Source organism: Rousettus aegyptiacus, unplaced genomic scaffold (genome assembly GCF_014176215.1).
Source record: "Rousettus aegyptiacus isolate mRouAeg1 unplaced genomic scaffold, mRouAeg1.p scaffold_m13_p_3, whole genome shotgun sequence".
NCBI classification, from domain to species: Eukaryota; Metazoa; Chordata; class Mammalia; order Chiroptera; family Pteropodidae; genus Rousettus; species Rousettus aegyptiacus.
Window position 1 is genome coordinate 163,033,475 of NW_023416306.1, and position 18,571 is coordinate 163,052,045.

Consider the following 18,571-nt stretch of genomic DNA (forward strand, 5'->3'; position numbering starts at 1 on the left):
GCTTGGGACGGACAGCAGGCCTTTCACTCCACATATTCTTACCTTTTCGTGCTACACACTCTTCCCCTTCCTCACTGTGTGTCCATATCAAAGGAAATGAGAACTAAAGAATGACAGATAAACTAAATTCCCTGAACACTCAGGGTCCCTCTCAGTGCCTCTACTTTTTCCCCCTCTCTCTGCCTCACTCTCTGCCTGAGAGGAGACCACACTCTGTCTGTGGAGTGTTACCCTTTTTTTCTAATAAACTTTTGACTCTAACTTTGGCCTGATGTAGAATTCTTTCTACACTCTCCACCAAAGGACCCTCTTTTCTCGGTGCAGGCTTGGTCTCCCCGCCAACTCGGGGACGTTTGTCCTGTCCTGCCTCAGTATGATCTAGTTCTCCTGGTCAGCTTGTAGGGATAAAGCTAGCACCAACCCTGGGCTAAATCTGGAACTAGAATAAATCTTTACTTAATTCTATCAATAACCCTATAGAAGAAATATTATTTCTTACATTTTACAGGTGATGAAACTGAGACTCAGGAAGCTGATGTTGTTTGCCCAAATACTTGGGGTGTGAAATTGATGCAATAAACCACTGTGTTAGTCTGTCCAGACTGGGCAGCTTAAACCACAGAAATGTGTTTCTTGCAATTCTAGAGGCTGAAAGTCCCAGATCAGAGTGCCAGCTTGGTTGCACTCTGGTGAGAGCCTTCTGGGTTGCAGATTCAACTTCTCACTGTATCCTCACATGGCAGAAGGGAGTGAGTGAGAGAGCTCTCTGGGGTCTCTTCTGTAAACTTATCCCATTCACAAGGGCTTGATCCACATGACCAAATCATCTCTCAGATCTCTCCATCTCAAATACCATCACGTTGGTGGTTAAGATTTCAACACATGAATTTTGGAGGAATTTACACATTCATTCCTTTATAATTACCAAGAATATTTTTTAAAGTGCATAAAATAAATAGAAAAAATCATAGTACATTCTGAGTGCTTCGCAGGGGTCTTATTTCATGAAACTTAGTTTCAGTTTCCTATATACATGCAGATATAAGTAATGGGCAGTGATGTAAAATATATTTCTTAATGTGAGTTGCAGTAAAACTGTTTGAAATCTAATGGTTTCAGTCTCCCACTGTGCTACCCTGAACAAGCCCGATCTCGTCTGAACTTGGAAGCTAAGCAGGGTTAGACCTGGTTAGTACTTGGATGGGAGACCACCTAGGAAGACCAGGTACTGAAGGTATACAAGATTTAAAAAATAAGGGATTGTAAGCTGACAAGGTTCTTGCATTCTATGAGGTCAACCAAGGATTGCCTTGCCTAAAAAAAAAAAAAAAAAAAAAAAAAATCTAATGATTTCAGTCCAATCTCTTTGTGATACAGGAGAGGAAATGGAGGCATAGAAAGATTAAGTAAGTGGTCCAAAATTCTTCAGCTGTTTAGAAGGAAAGACAAGGCCAGCAAAGACCCATAATCCAACATGACTGGTGGTTTTTATAAGAAGAGAAAATTTGGACATGCGTATTCACAGAGAGGCAACCATGTGAAGACAGCTGTCTCTAAGCCAAAGCAAGAGGCCTCAGAAGAAACCAAACCTGCTGAGAACTTGATCTTGGACTTCTAGCCTCCAGAACTGTGAGAAAATAAATTCCCGTTGTTTAAGCTGCACAGCGTGTGGTGTTTTGTTATGGCTGCCTGAGCTGACTAAGGCAGGAGGGGATAAGGCCAGCAAGATGAGGGCGGAGAGAAGCCCCAGGCGCCAGAGCACACAGGGTCTTGAAGGTCATGATAAAGGGTTTAGATTCCCTCCGAGAGAAGTAGAAAGTGGTCTGAGGGTTCTGAGAAGAGGAATGACAGGATCTAACCTGAGTTTTAAAGTCTTGTTCTGGCTGTCAGAGGCCAAGTGGGGAATCACAAGGTGGAGTGGACCATGGGATCCAGGTGAGAGATGGTGGTGGCTCGGATCACGGTGGTGGCTCGGATCACGGTGATAGCAGTGGAGTCAGGGAAGGGCAAGCAGATTCTGGAAGGATTTTGGAGGTGGAGCTGCCAGGGATTAGCTGATGTGTCAGGTGAAGAGTCCTTACGAGTAAGGTGATTCACCTGAGTTGGCTGTCTTAGTGAATTAAGCTATTAAAAACCAAACTGCAGCGTGAAAAAAAATGCAGGCTCAAATTAGGTGCCACCTCATTGAAATATTGGCCTTTATAGACTATAATTAGGAGGGAAGGATCCTGCAATTGATCCAAATGGAATAAAGGCGAGGGAGAGTAAGTAGCGGGCCAAGGGGACGGGGAAGTGTCATTGATGGGCGCTACCCCTTTCAGGGGTGCTTCTTTTCCTTCTCCCCCTTGTCGCTTCAGCCAGTTGCAGCCCCTACCTCTCGGGAGCTGCCTCCATCTTTATGGGCCCTCCATTGAAGTCTTAGGGTGCAGGGTGGTTGGGGCTCGACCTAACGTTCAGTTCTGATGTGAGTGGGCGAGCCTGGGACTCTATTGAAACCACAGGAGCCTCTTCTACATTATAGCGGGAGCCTCCTCTACTCTCCCTCCCTCCCAGGACTTTGATCCAAACTGAAAGAGGCATCACTGAACATCAAGGTCAGCCTTCAGAAAAAACAGAAAAGGGAAGCGGAAAACAACAGGGGTGGAGGTAGGAGCCTCTTGCGAGGCACTGCCTACTGCAATCCTATAGAGTTGGCTGTAGCCATCGTCCCTGTCATAATTTTTTCTAAAAAGCAGAGAAAGTTGAGCTGCAAAGAAGCTTTCCCAGGGGCTGCCATACCCACAGCTTTTTTCAAGTCCCCAAAATGACTTTCATGGCATTCTATCCAATTCCCCACCTCCTCCCCCAGTTTGGAGCAGAGGTGACTATTGACTAGTTCTTGGTGTTCCATACTTTCCAGCGTATTTCTGTGGTGGTTTATGGTCCATGAAGGATGGCTGTGAAATGCAGAAGGTAAGCCCAGTTTTCTCTTATTCCTTTTGCACATCTTTGGCTTTTAATTTAATAGTCATAGAGGAAGTGAATTTAGCTGGTTTGATCACCAAACTGAAAGAAGCACACCTGTAGGCAGGTGAATGCCAAGTGCATCCTGTCAATAGGGATTGGGTGGTGGGGGGCGTGTTGGTTCAAGTCTCATCTCCCTCAAGTCTTGTCTGGCATTGGGGACCACTCTGTCTTAAGCCATGGGATGATGTCTTTGAATTGCCAGGGAGGGTCCCCCTCAGAGAAGGGAGGCAGGTTTCGCACATCGACCCCACGGTCAAAAACAAAGAAGAAGACGAAGCCTCTGAGGGCTATAAAACAAAAGAGTTCCTCCAAATAAGTTCAAAATTCCACTGGGTACCATATTGTCTGCCCACAATTTCTACACCCAATAGTATGGTAGTAAGTGGGGGTGGGGGTGGGAGCCCTGACTTATAGCATGTGACAATCGCTGTGGTGTAAATACCCCCACCACGGCCAATGTTAAGCCCCCCAATGTGAAGTCACTGTTGGCTCCTGTAAGTCGTGAGCTGGCTCCAGCACACCATCCCATCAGCATTTCATTGTCAACACTGTGAGGACAGGCAGACTTCACCTCTCACAGTTAAAGCTATGGTAGGACCCAGGGAAGTAAAAGATACAGGGCTGCAAGCCTTGAGGAATTGTGCAGAATAATTTCTCTGCATAAGAAAGGAGAAATATTGAGGGACATCTCTGTGGTGGGTGGCCAGGAAGAGGCTTACAAAGAAGTAGATGGAATGGCTTTTTTAGGCGGGGGGCGGGGGGGAGGATGAATCAAGGGTGGGAAGCAGGTAAAATCCTATTTGCTATATATTACTTGTATAATTTAGAAGAGGAAAAGGAAAAAGAAAAAGAACATTAAAAAGTTCCCAGCGCTGTGCAATGTAAACTTCCCTTTACCATCCTTTAAGAAATATTCAGCAAAATCTTCAGATTAGTTCTTCGCTGTGGTCATCTGAGTGGCTATGCTTTGGGGTCATGACGAGATGTTGGGTTCCGCTGTGAGGCTGAGGCTGTCATAGGGTAAAGGCAGAGTCTGCTTATGGAGGAGCAGCCATGCCCAAGTCCGATTAAAAATGATCTCTCATTTTTTCAGATCAATCATCACTAGAAGGCAAGCTCTACGAGAGCAAGAACATTGTCTCTTTTGATCGTTGCTGTATCACTAGTGCCGAGAACTCTGTCTGGCACAGGCGAGGTGCTCCGTACGTGCTGCCCGAGTGTTGCTGCGTGGCCCTCTGGCATCTCTGCAGTGCTCATCACAGCAAAGCCCAGAACCTCCTGCACTGATGGAAATGTTCTATGTCTGTGCTGTTCAGTACCGTAGCCACGAGCCACAGGTGGCTGTCAAACACTTGAAATGTGGCTACTGTAATTAACAAACCGGATTTTAAATTTTATTTAATTTAAATGAATTCCACTGTAAATGGCCACGTGTGGTCAGTGACCTCCGTAATGGACAGCCCGGCAAACAGCTTGCAACTCACGTTTTGGTCTATGGACCAGCAGCTTTGCCATTACCTGGGAGTTTGTGAGGAATTCAGAGTCCCGGGCTCTACCCCTGACTACAGAAGCGGAGTCCGTATTTCATCCCCATGTTTTTTGTACACTCATCAATGTCTGAGAAGCTCTGCTCTAACACACATCAGCACTTTATTTCATTAGCAAACTTGATTTCACTCGATCTTCATAAAAAATTTGCATTGTGGTTATCACTCTTCTCGACGAGGTAATTGAGCTTCTGAAAAGTTGTGTGATTTGCTCATAACCAGGAAATGGATTGAGAGATTGGGTCTTCGAGCCCAGCATCTCTGTTCGTTTTGCTGGGATGGAAGGCAGCAGGCTAGTTCCAGGACATTTCTCTACCCCTGTTCCTTCCAGCACTGCTTTTAAATGGAAGAAGATGACAGCACTTTATTGATGGAAATAAGAGCTAAAGGTGTACTCGGTAGTGGAGATGGGCCGTGGAATGGGATAGAATTGTAGGAGAGAGGCGGGAACTAGCTATTGGCTTTTGGATTCTTCCTCAGGTATCGTTGAGTGAGGAGGAATTAAGACATGACCAGATGTAATGTCAGGCTGGCTTTTAGCCAGAAAAAGTAGTCTTTTTGTTGTTCAAGATTTATTTCTACACGTAAAACAAGCTGCAGCTATCTGTTTTCTTTCGTTTGTTATTTCTTCTTGGGAAAGGGTTGGGGAGATTTTTAACAATTTGGAGATTAAATATTGATTGGATTGGTTAAAATTTTTCCTTTGGGACGTCTCAGGAGCGTTTGTGTGTGTGTGTGTGTGTGTGTGTGTGTGTGTGTGTGCGCGCATGTTGAGATGCAGACAGATTAAATCATTTGCCAGGGGCACACAACTAGAACCAAAGTTCAAATCTAGATTTCCTTCCCTTGAACCCACACTCATAACTACGGGGAGTGATTAAGACAAATTTCCTGGGATAACAAAAGCCTGGAAGACACAGCTATTGGGGATGGAGGGAAGTCCATCGGGGTGTCTGATGAAGGCAGGAACAGGCCAGAGCTGTCAGATGAGGTTAGGAATCTGCATTCAGAGGACTCACCTGAGGTCTCAGCAACTCTGACCTGCAGGCAGGTGAAGGAGAATATGGCAGCACCTCAGCCCAGGAGCTAGACCAAGGGGGACATTGCAGAAAAGCATGTAAGTAGTAAGGCAGCCACCAGCCGGGGTGGGGCAGAGCCCAGGTTGAGGGAGGGGGTGGAGGAAGGTGGTTGGGAGGAAGTAAGGTGAGGGCTGGAAGTCAGGCAGCCAGGATCCCCTTTCTTTCCCTTTCCTACCCTCCACCCACTCTGAGTTACCTGCCTCGGTGTGACAAGGGACAGGAGGCTTGTTAGAAAAGAGGAGAGATAAAACAGCTGTACAAAACAAGATGGATTACACGCATTCACCAAAAGACAAGTCCCAGAAGGTTCCTAGCAGCACGATTCAAAATAGGCCCAAACTGCAAACTATGTAAATGTCCATCCAATAGGATGTGTGAGTAAATGGTGATATAATCACACAGTGGAATCCTACATAGCAACGAGAGTGAACAAACTGCCGCTACATGCAGCAACAAAGAAGATGAAGCTCGCAAACCTGATGTTGAGGGGAAACAGACGCAGAACCATGCATTCTGTAAGGTTCTAATCACGCGAAGCATCACAAGGCTCAGAACTAGTCTGTGCCCTTAGAAGTAAGGTCATGCTTGGGGGGTGGGGAGAGGGACTGTGAGGCGCCATGATGGGGCTTCTAGGGAGACTGTGATGTTCTTTAAAAAAAAAAACTGGGTGCAGATTGCATTTATGCATTCTAACTATTTTATCTAAAACTTGAACAAGGATCTGTCAGATTAAAAATAAGAAAAGAAGTCAGAGACAGGACCGAAATGAACAAAAGGAGCAGCAATGACAGAATAACCCAAGCCACTATGATAAAACATTTAATTCCACTTGATGTTCGTGTATGGGTAGAAAATAGCATACTTGGGGCCATCTGTTTCTATAGCTACCTCCCAAAGTGTCTTTGCCCGTGATCATAAGAGAATTCGCCACGTAAAAGTTTCATGCTACGATTATTCCCAACCACTTTGGAAGACTCAGAGCCCTGGGCTGCAGGGCATGGTTCCATGCAGCCTTGAAATGCTATTGCATTATTTCTAGGTAATGCAAATTGACAAGGCCTCTAAATTAGGCAACTAACGAGAAAATGAGGTCTGAACGCCAGCTTCATTAGCAGCCAGGAATCTGGTCTGAAAGACTTCTCTGTTTGTGGTCAGGGCACGGGTGGGGATCAAGCAGGAAGAGGGAGGAGAAGATCAAATAGAGAAGCCAGGAAATAGATCTGAGGTTGAAATTTTTTTCTGGGCTCTATTTGACAAATATATATAGAGTGCTCTCTATGTGCCAAGCACTCTCCAAGTACTCACTCTATGCATAGAGACTCATTTAATCCTCACGGCAAACGGATGAGATGGGTGCGATGATCGCCATCGTTTTAAATTTGAGGAAACTGAAGCACAGAGAGGTTAAATGACAAGTGTCAGGCCATGCGATGCTACGTGGCAGAGCCAAATCCAGTGAGCTAGGTGCTTGTGTCTTTGTTTTTAGCAGTGAACTATGCCGCTTACCACCCAAATGGCAGCATGACTCAGAAAATGAGGACCGCGGGGTTTCTCGACAGCTTCTCCATCTGCCGACTCTGGGGACAGACCTGACATCTGTCTGCGTGCTGTGAATGAAAGTTCGCTAAGAAGTCACCTCTTCCCCCTTAGGTCCCCCATCCCCAACACACCTTCCACATGGCACTATGGCAAAACCCTCCACTTTCATCATCGATATTTATTCTTTGGGGCAAGATCTCTGTTTTCCCCAGGGTTCCTCATAAAAGTGCAGATAGTCCCGTGAGACATTTGTGTATCCACATTTGAGTTTAAAACTTCACCTAATTTTCTAAGAAGGGGTAAGCGAGAGAGCACTGAGGGCCCTGGGTGAGAAGACACCCACATCGGTGGTGGGGGCTGAAGGCTGATTTCACAGACCTCACTGTTCTGCCTGAACGAAGTGGGTCGGTTGCTGGCCGGGGCACGTTTCTTCACGCATTCACTCGTTCCCGACACTCGAGTTCTTAGGGGACGCAAGTTCTCATTTCAGGGGTCACGTGGTATATAAGGGCTCTGTAATTCTTATGACCCCTTATGTGTTGCCCATTTGAATTCACAAAACCGGTTCTCACATGACCCTCCGGGGTCCCTGTTCTTATTCCCAGTGACTCGCGAAGGAAGTCAGGTTTCGAAGTTCCCGTGAGCTTCTCAGCATCACCCGGTTCACGGATAAGCAGCTCTGGCATCAGGACCCACGACTTTAACTCATTTTAGTGGGGTGGCTGGGGAAGGAAAGTGGAACCACTCAACTAGAGCTCTTTGCTGTTGTTGTTGTTTTTATTCTGGTCGAACGCACGTCACCTAAGATTTACCTTCGCCACCATCTTTTCACGTATATAGTTCAGTAGCGTTAAGTACATTCACATTGTTGTACAATCAGCCTCCAGAACTCTTCTCGTCTTGCAAAATGGAAACTCTGTCCCTTTAAAAACGATTTCCCAGACTCCCCTCTCCCCAGCTCCTGACAACCACCATCCTGCTCTCTGTCTCTGTGATTTTGACTACTCTACGTACCTCGTGCAAGTGGCATCAGGGAATGGGTGTAATTTTTCAATTACGGTGACACACAATATTATGTTAGATATTTATGTAACTTATGGAATGATCACCCCAATAAGTCTACTTACCTATCCAACACCGTACAGCATTTGTCTTTTCATGATTGGCTCATTTCACTTGGTATAATGTCCTCAGGGCTTGTCCATGTTGAAGCCGGTATCAGCATTTCCTTCCTATTGGAACACCAACATTCCGTTGTGTGTATGTACCGCATTTTGTTTATCCTTTCCTCTGTCGATGAACACTAGTTTTTTACCTGTTGACAACTGTGAATACTGCTGCTATGAACACGAGTGTACAAATATCTGTGGAGCCCTGCTTTCTATTCTTTATGGTCAACGAGTGCTTTTAAGATCAAGCATTGACATGAAGATCATGAAGTCTACGAGACCTTAGAGAATGCATTGTGAAAACCAAGGTCAGTCTGATGAGTGTGCAGTAGAGCCACTAAAGATCAGATCATGAGACTCATGGGGAAGTGGTCAGAGCAAGGTACCTTCCTTCTTTCTGTGCGGGGGTCCCCACCCTCCATCAGTACAGTTCCCACCCCTGGATTCTCTCCTCTTCGTGGTAGGACTGCTCATTGCCTCTAACCCATAGCTTAGTGCTCTCTGCTGTGAGCAACTTGTCTATCTAAAGAGATGGTCCAGGACTTCACAGCTGCCCTGAACTTCACAGCTGTGATCTAGTCCAAAGGACCAGTTCTTGGTCTCTGTTTTCAGTCTTGAATGGCTGACCCACCACACCTAGCCTGGCCCCCAGCTATGGTACACTGTTGGGGTGACGGCAGGTGACATTCCCTCAGTAAAAACACCAGAGCTTGGGCTCTAGATTAGCTGTGCCAAAGGGCCACCATCCAAGTGAACAACATTATAATAGGATAGAAAGTTGGACAGAACTAGCCCTTGAAATTGCAAAAGGAAAAGAATGAAAATAATGATTTCACTGAATCCCGTATTATCTATAATAGGCAAGCTTTAAGACTCCCCTTTGACACGCTGTGTCCCCAACACAAGCTGTTTATGCCGTAAATGAGCCGAAGTCACACTTTCCATTCTTGCCTTGACCACTTAGGCTGGCAGGGAGGAAAACACCTTTTTTTATCATCACAGACTCCACGGAGAAGCTTGATTGTCAAGCAGCCGGCTGGCCATGGCAGGGGTGGAGAGGGAGGAGTGTGGATAGCTTGCCCACACATGGAGAGAACTTCAAGCACACATTCTCCTGAGAGCCAGGGATGCCTCTGTCATTTAATGAAGTCTTCCGCTCATTTGTTTGGGCATCCGAGTGGCCTACTTTGCGTATAGGCTCTTTACTCCACAGCATCGTATTAACTTAGAAGGCAGGGACCACACCTATTTGTCCTATTTCCTCTTGGGCAGATTTTTCATCTTATCTTCTGACAAGATCCAATCTTTGTAGCATCTTTGTAGTATCTCAGCATGGCAAATGTCCCCAGAAAAGATATTCTATAGCATGACTCCCTTTTGGTCCAGAAGTCCCAAGACATCACTTTTTACTGGATGTCTTGATCAAGGCCTGGTCTTTGATGTACAAAGGCTGTAGAATTTAGGCTGCTACTTCCTTTCCCTCCAGCTCTAATGCCTCAGAAGTGGATCATCAAGACCTCTGTGCAGGCAGAGGAAAGCCTGCGACAGGACAAGGAACGGGGAACCAGGGAGGGGAATTGTCTAGTTGCAGATCAAAAGAGTGATGGCCCAAGGCTCCATTCCTCATCAGAGCACTGGGCTTTGGGTCCTCGGCCCATCTCTTTGTCTCTGACTGTTCTTTTATGGAGCGGAGATACAGTGCTCTGGAAGCAGCGGTTTGAAATAACAGGCTGGAGAAACACTGTTCTGAATGGCATCTGTGCTATAGGAACTTGACCATGACCCCCTCCTATGAAATCACTGGGGTTGTTTCGTAGCCCGCTCCCCCGCGTCTGTAGCTCTCATTAGCCTTCTAATTTAACACTCGGAGGTGGCCGACAGGTCCAGAATGTGTGTTATCACCACCTCTTCTCGAGCAAAACAAAAGTAATATTCAGGTCAAAGGGAGACAGAGTCTCCGCGGAAAGTGAGATTTAAATCAAAAGCGGAAATAGATACTTGGGGAAAGGGCACTTTATTTTTAGAAAAGAAAAGGAATTAGGAGAAGATAATGGTTGCCATGGCAACGGCAGAGCACTGCATATATTCTATAGGCCGGTCTTTAAACCTGGTGGAGGGAACAAAACAGATTCCCTGGTGACTTTCTGAGAAAAAACAGATATGAATAAAAAGGCTGCCCAGAAACAATATCACACATTAGTTCAACTGCCATTTCCCTGCCTTTTCACGGGCTTTCTATTCCACAGCCCTCTATTAACTTAAAAACCCATTTTAATGTTTGGCACAAAATCCATGTTAAATGAGAGTCTCCATTTCTTTTTTCTTCTCTGTCCCTAATTGCGCTTTAAAAATTGAACCGAGAGCCACAGACCCAGGAGCATGGCTTGGAAATCCACGATTCTCCATTTAAATGGAGAGATGATGTAGGCAGCATTTGCGAACCTTTGAAATAACCTAGAAGGACAAAACAAATTGGTCGATAACATTTAAACATCATATTTTTATTCACGTTTACGTGAATAAAAATTCATGTAAACACAACACATAAAAAATTCAAATTTCTGTTTTCTCTTGAAAATTTAGAAAAACTGTTCATTCTGGATCTTCCTTTTCATGTGGCAAAAAATATCAACCATGAGTCACTCATGCCTCCATCACATTCTCTTCTGCCTAATCCCTTTTATATGATTGCCTGGTCTCGGTGGGCATTTGGGTGTGGAATGCCCATCCAGTTACAGCCAAAGTCCTCCTTCTAGATCAATGCTTCTCAAACAGTACACATGTGAATTGCCCAGAGGGCTTGTAAAAACCTGATTTGCTGGATCCAACCCCCGGAGTTTCTGCTTCCAAGGATTTGGGATGGGGCCCAAGAATGTGCATATCTAGCCAGTGCCCGGGTGATGCCCGGGGTACCTGGTCTAGGGATTGCAACTTGAGAACTACCACGCTAAAGTAATGGTTCCTATACTTTGTTAGTGAAGACACCTTTTCTTGATGATATTCCTCAAAGACATTTATCTTAAGTTTTAAAAAGTGGGACAATGTTTTATTCATTGTCATTTATTGGAGGAAGAGAGCCATATCTTTGGGGTGGAGAAGAAACCCAATGCTCTAGCTGCAAAAGATGTTGGTTAGACTGCTTTGCTGCAATGACAGGAAATGAGAAAGGGATCAAGGGAAGAGGGAGGACAGAGAAGAAAGGGGGTTTTAGTGTGAAGTCAGTAGGTGGACAAGTCCTCCCCTGTGAGCCCCATCCTGCGACCCCAAAACCTCAGTGAGGTCAGCTAAACCCACAAAATGCATGGTGTGTGTGTGTGTGTGTGTGTGTGTGTGTGTGTGTGTGTGTGTGTGTGTTGTGTGTGTAAATGGTGAAATAGCCACAGATTGAAGTGGAGTCAAAGAGAAGGCAGCATGGGAGTAGGTGAGGTCACCATGGGAACCAAAGCCCTGGAGATCTGCAGATGCCTCCGTGGAGGTTTGGGCTTTTCTCAAACTGCAGAACTGGGAGACTTGAGCCAGGCTTCCTAATGTCTCCGAGGAGCAGGGAGGCCCCAACTGACCTCTGGGTTCCACAAGAAAAATTGCATCTGTGCTGTAGATTGAATGTTCATGTCCCCTCCAAATTCATATATTGAAATCCTCTCCCCCAATGTGATGGTATTTGGAGGTGACTAGGTCATGAGGGTAGAGCCTTCATGAAAGGGGTTAGTGTTTAGTGCCTTTATAAAGGAGCTCCAGAGAGGTCCCTCATCCCTTTCATCACATGAGATTATAAAGAAAAGATAGTTGTCTAGGAAGAGGGCCCTCACCACACACAGATGCCAGCACCATGATCTTGGACTTCCCAGCCTCCAGAACTGCACGAAATAAATGTTCATATTTGTAAGGCACCCGGTCTATGGTATGTTCTTACAGTCATCTGAATATACTAAGACAATCTGAGTAAAAATGTATAATTCATGTTGCCCGCTCTTCATCATCAAAGACTTGTATGGCAAAGGAGCTGAGCTCCTGTTCAACGTGAGTTAACACCTGGGCTGACTTAATTCCAGACAAGAGCAACAGCACTTGACCTTTTAGATAGTCTGTGCAGATTTATACAGAGAAAACCGTTGGCCTTTTCTTGAAATACCAACCCTAGGACTTCATTATTTCTTTTGAAGACTTTTGGGAACCTGGGAGCACCTGGGAATGCCTCGTGGACAGGAGTGAAGTCGAACCCAGTGGTGATGGTGATGAGGGGTCCTGTGTTAATGGGCCCTTGTCGAAGGCCTGGTCAAGGGATGTTCAAAATAACCATTTACTTGATGTTTCCGATATATTTTGCTATCGTTGAGCATATACAATTACATATATAAAAGCATTATGTAAATGGCAACATATTATTCAAATATCTTTCCTTGGCGAGCATCTACCATGTGTCCAGCGCTTTATGTGTACTTTTTTTTTTTTGGTTTAATATTTGCAACAACCCTGAAAGATAAACATATTATTCTTATTTCATAGAAAGAAAACTGTTCTCAGAGAGTTTAATTACTTTCCAAAGGTCATTAAGCTGATAAGTGGTGGAGCTGGGATTTGAACCCAGATCTGCCCAGATCCAAATTCTGTTTTGTTATGACCAACTTGGCTGCTCCCTGCTTCTCAAATGAAAGGACTTGACTTCCTTAGTATTTTTACAGCTTTTGAATGTGACAAGCCATATTTTGGTTCACTTATAATTGTTCAATATTTAAAACCTATCCCCCACCACGAAAAAAAGCACAAAGGAAGAATTTGTGCATTCCTTTGAATGGTAATACTGCATTCTTGCGCTTATACCCTAAAGGAGTCTTCTCTGTAATGACGGTATTTGAAAATGGCCTTGTGTCCTCAGCCCTCCGTGATGTTTTCAGCAAGCGGTTCCAGCAGAACACAGATGCGCTTTGCAAAGTTTCATTGGCTCCCACTGAATTTAATCTCTCAATTTCCCTCAGTTGTTTGGACATGGTAGAATGAGATTCAAATGAGATGCTATGATAATAACTTTTCTTTCCTTAGTCTCTCTCACAGCTGGGCTTCATTTATGTGCCCATAAACCAACTCCTCTTGGCAACATGGGGGTGACTCCGAACTGGGAAACTGAGCTAAACCAAAAATAGCAGGCAAACCCTCACAGTTCTGCTGTGCTCTTCTCCGGTTGCCATTTTGTTTGAAGAAAAGAAAAAAAAACGTCTATTTAGGGTAAGAACTGAGGAGGATGCTGTCATTTCGCCATGAGGTTTCTATGGAGAAAACTCTCTGGTGTTGGGTATTCTGTTAACCAGAACTCCCAGCTAGTCAGCACTCCTGCCCGTCTGGAATAAATTATTTGCACTTAGAATGTGGATCCTGGGGAAGATTCTGAAGCATTCTAAAGGTCACACCTGGCTTTCTTGACACAGTCTCATTCCACCACTCTTTATGTCATAGTCACTCTCCACAGCTGCCAAAGTGATCATTCTAGAATACAAATCTGAACAAGGCACATTCCGGCTTCTATTATTTCTCTGTAAGGTCTTTTATGACCATACCTCTTGCTGACTTTTCCAGTCATGTTTTCCTGCTTCCATACATTTCAAAGACCCTAAACTGGATCATGTCAAGTCCCTGCTCAGATTCCTGCCCTACCCACCTTCATAGCATCCCATTGCATGCAGAACGAAATCCCAGGTCCTTACACTGGTCCAAGAGAGCCTTTTCAATTAGCTTGTTGATGCTTCTCTAGAGTTATCCTTTACTGCTCTGTCTCCAACTCCCCGTCTCCCTGTCTCTCCATCTCTCTCTCTCTCTCTCTCTCTCTCTCTCTCTCTCTCTCTCTCTCTCTCTCTCTCTCTCTCTCTCTCTCATTCTCTTCTGGCTTCTGCACTGTCCCAGGCTCACCTCAGTGCCTTTGCACTTTCTGGACCTGGAGTACTCTTTTCCCAGATATCTATGTGGCTCACTCCTTTAGCCCCCTCGGGCTATGAGCCAAATGTTCGAGAGGCCCTCCCAGACCTCTCTTTATGAAAACATCACCCTTTTCACTCTTATCCTTTTACTTTGCTTTAGTAGTGTTTTTGCATCACATCTGAGATTACATATTTGTTGTCTATCTTTCTTATCGCTGTCCCCTGCACAAAAACGAGGTCTCTTTGAGTGGAGACTGTTCTGTGCCCCATAGTAGGCACCACATCTAGTACTTTTTAAATGAGTAAATTTCCTCCTATGCTTTCCTCAATGCCACAGATTCTTGTAAGTCCAGAGCACTCACAATTCCCAAGCCTGTAGGGCAGTTTCACACCTGTAGACTTGAAAAATGCTTCTTAAATTCAGGAATAACTTGAAATAAAGTACAAAAATATTAATTGTGCAACTCAATAAATATTTACATGCATATATGCATACATATGTCTCTCATTCATAATGAGATACACGGCTTTTCCATCATTTCCAAAGGCTCCCTTTAGCCCCTTGACAGTCATTACCTCCTGAGGATGACTCTGTTCTGATCTCTATCACCATAAATTAGTTTTGCTTGTTTTTGACCTTAATATAAATACAACCAGATGGCATGTATTGCGTGTGTACGTGTGTGTGTGTGTGTATGTGTGTGTGTGTGTGTTTTAATTCTTTCAACATTGTATAAAGGCGTCAGTGGTGTATTCTTTTTGCTTGCTGAATGGTATTCCATTCCATGACTGCACCACAATGTATTTATTCACTCTTTTGTTGATTGACATTTGGGTTGTTTTCAGTTATTGGTTGCCCTGAATAAAGCTGCCATGAACATTACTCTATGTCTTCTGGTGGACATGAGCCCTCGTTTCTGCTGGGTGCAAACCCAGGAGTTAAGTTGCTGGGTCACAGAACAAACCTGTGTTTAGGTAAACTGGATACCGACCAGAATTTTCTAAATTGGTTGCTCCATTTTCCACTCCCAACGGGAACAGAAGAAAGTTCCAGTTGTTCCACTTTTGAGCCTGTATTTGATGTTGCTAGTCTTAAATGTCAGCCACTTTAAAATGTAGTAGTTTCTCACTGTGGCAGTGGTATCTCTCTGTGATTTTAATTTGTGCTTCTATAATGGCTAATGATGTTAAGCACCTCTTTGCACTTTATTGGCCATTTTCATATTCTTTCTTCGTAAAGTGCCTGCTTGATTCTTTTGCCCATTTTATCTATTTCTTATTGATCTGCAGGAGTTCTTAATACGGTCCGGATACTAGTCCTTTTCCGGGTACATGTATCTTCCAGTCAGTGACTTGCCTTTTCACTCTTGAGATGTTTTGTTTGTTTTGCCAAAGTTTTAAATTTTAAATTCAATTCAATTGACCATTTCTTTAAAGTGAGTGTCTTTTCTGTGTGTTTTGTTTAAGGCAACTTTTCTTACCCCAAAGTCATGAAGATATTTTTCTACTTTGTTTCGACATACTTTATTGATTTTAATTTTATATTTAGTTCTATGATCTATCATAAATTAATTCTTGTTTATAGTGGGAGGTGGAGATCGAAGTTCACTTTCCGCCTATATGGATATCCTATTGACCTAGTATCAATTGTCAATAAGGCCATCCCTTCTCTACTGAGTGCCTTTTGTTGTAAATCAGGTGTCTAGAAACATCACACCTCTGTGTTTTTGCTGAATCCTCTTCTATCTGCCTGATAGGCTTTCCTTGCCCTGGTCTATTATTTAAGTCTTTCTCACCTTCGAGACCCCTCCCAGGACAATCTGGTGACGGACAGAGGGGAGGAAGATTGGGGGACTTGGAAAATGGGGTGAAGGATTAAAGAAGTACTAATTAGTAGTTGATAGATGGTCATGGGGATGGAGAGCATGGCATAGGGAATGCGGTTAGCATTAATGTATTGGTTAGGTGGAGAGCCAGAGGAGAGAAGGAGCAATTAGGGGGATCATTTTATAAACTATATAAATATCTAACCACTGTACTGTATACTGGAAACTAATAATTAAAAAAAGACTCCTCCTAAATACCATCATGCCTGTGAAAACTTTCCTATCCTTGACACCCCCCGTGCTCCCCACGCAGTCTTTAATGCCCTTGGCTACTGCGTCATGCCAGGATCCATTGCAATATTTGGGTGTGTGTTTGCCTCCACCATAAGACTGAGAACCCCTTGAGAGCCTGTGCCTACCACTGCCTGAAATAGAACATCAGTTAATGTTTGTCCAATGAGTAAAGTTGAGAACTTCTGAATAGCTGAAAAACAAACAAAAAAGGTTAGACTCCCTTCAGTGAATTAAAAGTAATCTGCTTTAAGCCACTTTTTGAAAAATCAGTATTCAATGTCAAGTAGGCAGTATAACCCAGTGTATAAGGGTAATTTGCAAACCTATCACTTACATGATAAAATGGAAGGCTTAGTCATAAAGTGGGGAAGAAAGGAAAAAACCAAAAATGAAGAGATTTAAACAGACTATTCTTAAGGACCTAAAATAGAAATTATCTAACCAGTGATATATGCATTGTTTTCTGTCATGTCATATCAATTTGTGTAACCCCACCCCAAGTTTTACTGAGATGTAATTGGCATTTAACGTTCATTAGTTTAAAGTGTACATGATTATATATAAATATAAATATATATATATATCAAAATAATTACCATAGTAAGTCTAGTTACCATTCATCACCTCACATAGTTATAATTTTTTCTTCTGGGGAAAACTTTTAACATCAACTCTCTTAGCAACATTCAAATATACAATATAATATTGTTAACTATAGTCACCATGCTGTGCCTTAAATCTTAGGACTTATTAATCTTATAATTGAAAGTTTGTACCTTTTGGTCACCTTCACCCTTTCCCCGACCCTCCAGCCTCTGAAAACTACCAATCTGTTTTTTGTTTCTATGAGTTCAATATGTTTTAGATTCAACATATTGAGATCATACAGTATTTGTCATTCTCTGCCTAACTTATTGTACTTAATATAATGCTTTCAAGGTCCATCTATGGTGTCACAAATGGCAGGATTTCCTTCTTTTTAATGGCTGGATAAAATATTCCATTGTGTAATACACCACATTTTCTTTATCCATTTATCCATTGATGGACATTTACGTAGTTTCCATGCCTTGGCTATTGTAAATAATGCTACCGTGAACATAGGGGTACAGATATCTCTTTGACATAGTGATTTTATTTCCTTCAGATATGTACTATGCATTAGTTCTTAAGTTTCTTCTCTCAGAGTCATAATTTCTAGGAGCAGTCACATGGCGTGCCTATCAGAAGCATGGAATTTGGAAACAGAGCTGAGTTCTTATCCATCATCTGTCTATTATGCGACCTATCGTGATCTTAATTTCTTTCTGTCTCAGTTTCAGCATCTGTAAAATGGATCATTATAAGGTTCGAATGAGATAATGTATGCAAAGCGCATAAACTAGTGGCTGACACAGGAGCATTCCATAGATGGTAAAAATTTGGGGGAGCATCTTCCTTAGTTCTTCGCTCATGATCTGCAAAGGTGGGAAGCTACAACAAAGACACTTCCAGGAAGCTTATGAAATTATGAAATGATCTTTATGTTGCAGTTATTTCAACTGAACCAAGGCTAGAGCTGACATTCAAGTATATTTGTTAGTTGGATGACAGTTAACTACATGCTAGGAGTGCTTTTGCTTTGTGGCAGAGGCTATTGTATCCTATTCTTTCCTTCTCCCTTTTACAGTAGAGCTTGTTTCTACTCCCAAATAAGTTTTGTAAGAGCGCCCAGCCATCTCTTGGAAGGCCACATTTCCCAGGCTCCCTTGCAGCTAGATCTGGCTCTGATTACATTCTCTCCAATGGCACTTGCTAGCCACATCTGTTTCATCTTCTTTGGGCTGAAACGCTTTGATTATCTGGATAAGGAAAACACCCTCAGTTCCTAGGGGGCTGGCTAAGAAACAAGGTGGAAGGAACCTGGGTCTTTGAATGACCTAATTAGGCAGAGCTGACTATTTATCCTAGGTGGTTATTACAGAGAAAAATAAAAATAAAAATTATTTGCAATCATTTCCATTGTGTTTTTGGTACTGCAAGCATCACATATCTTCGTGGCTTTTCTATGTACATCCTTTTCCACCTCTGCCAGAGCATTCTCCCTCTACCCTTCTACCCAGTTAGCTATTTTTCTTCCTTCATATCTTAGCTTAATGTCTCTTCCTCAGGGAACCCTCCCTGACCTCCTCAGATAGGTTTAATTGTTGTTACTACTTGCTT

At 43.5% G+C, this 18,571-nt stretch overlaps 1 pseudogene; it reads left to right on the forward strand.

Annotated features, from left to right (window-relative positions):
• The first annotated feature begins 1,118 nt into the window (after nt 1-1,118).
• Nucleotides 1,119-1,237, forward strand: LOC118600737 (annotated as a pseudogene).
• The last annotated feature ends 17,334 nt before the right edge of the window (nt 1,238-18,571 follow it).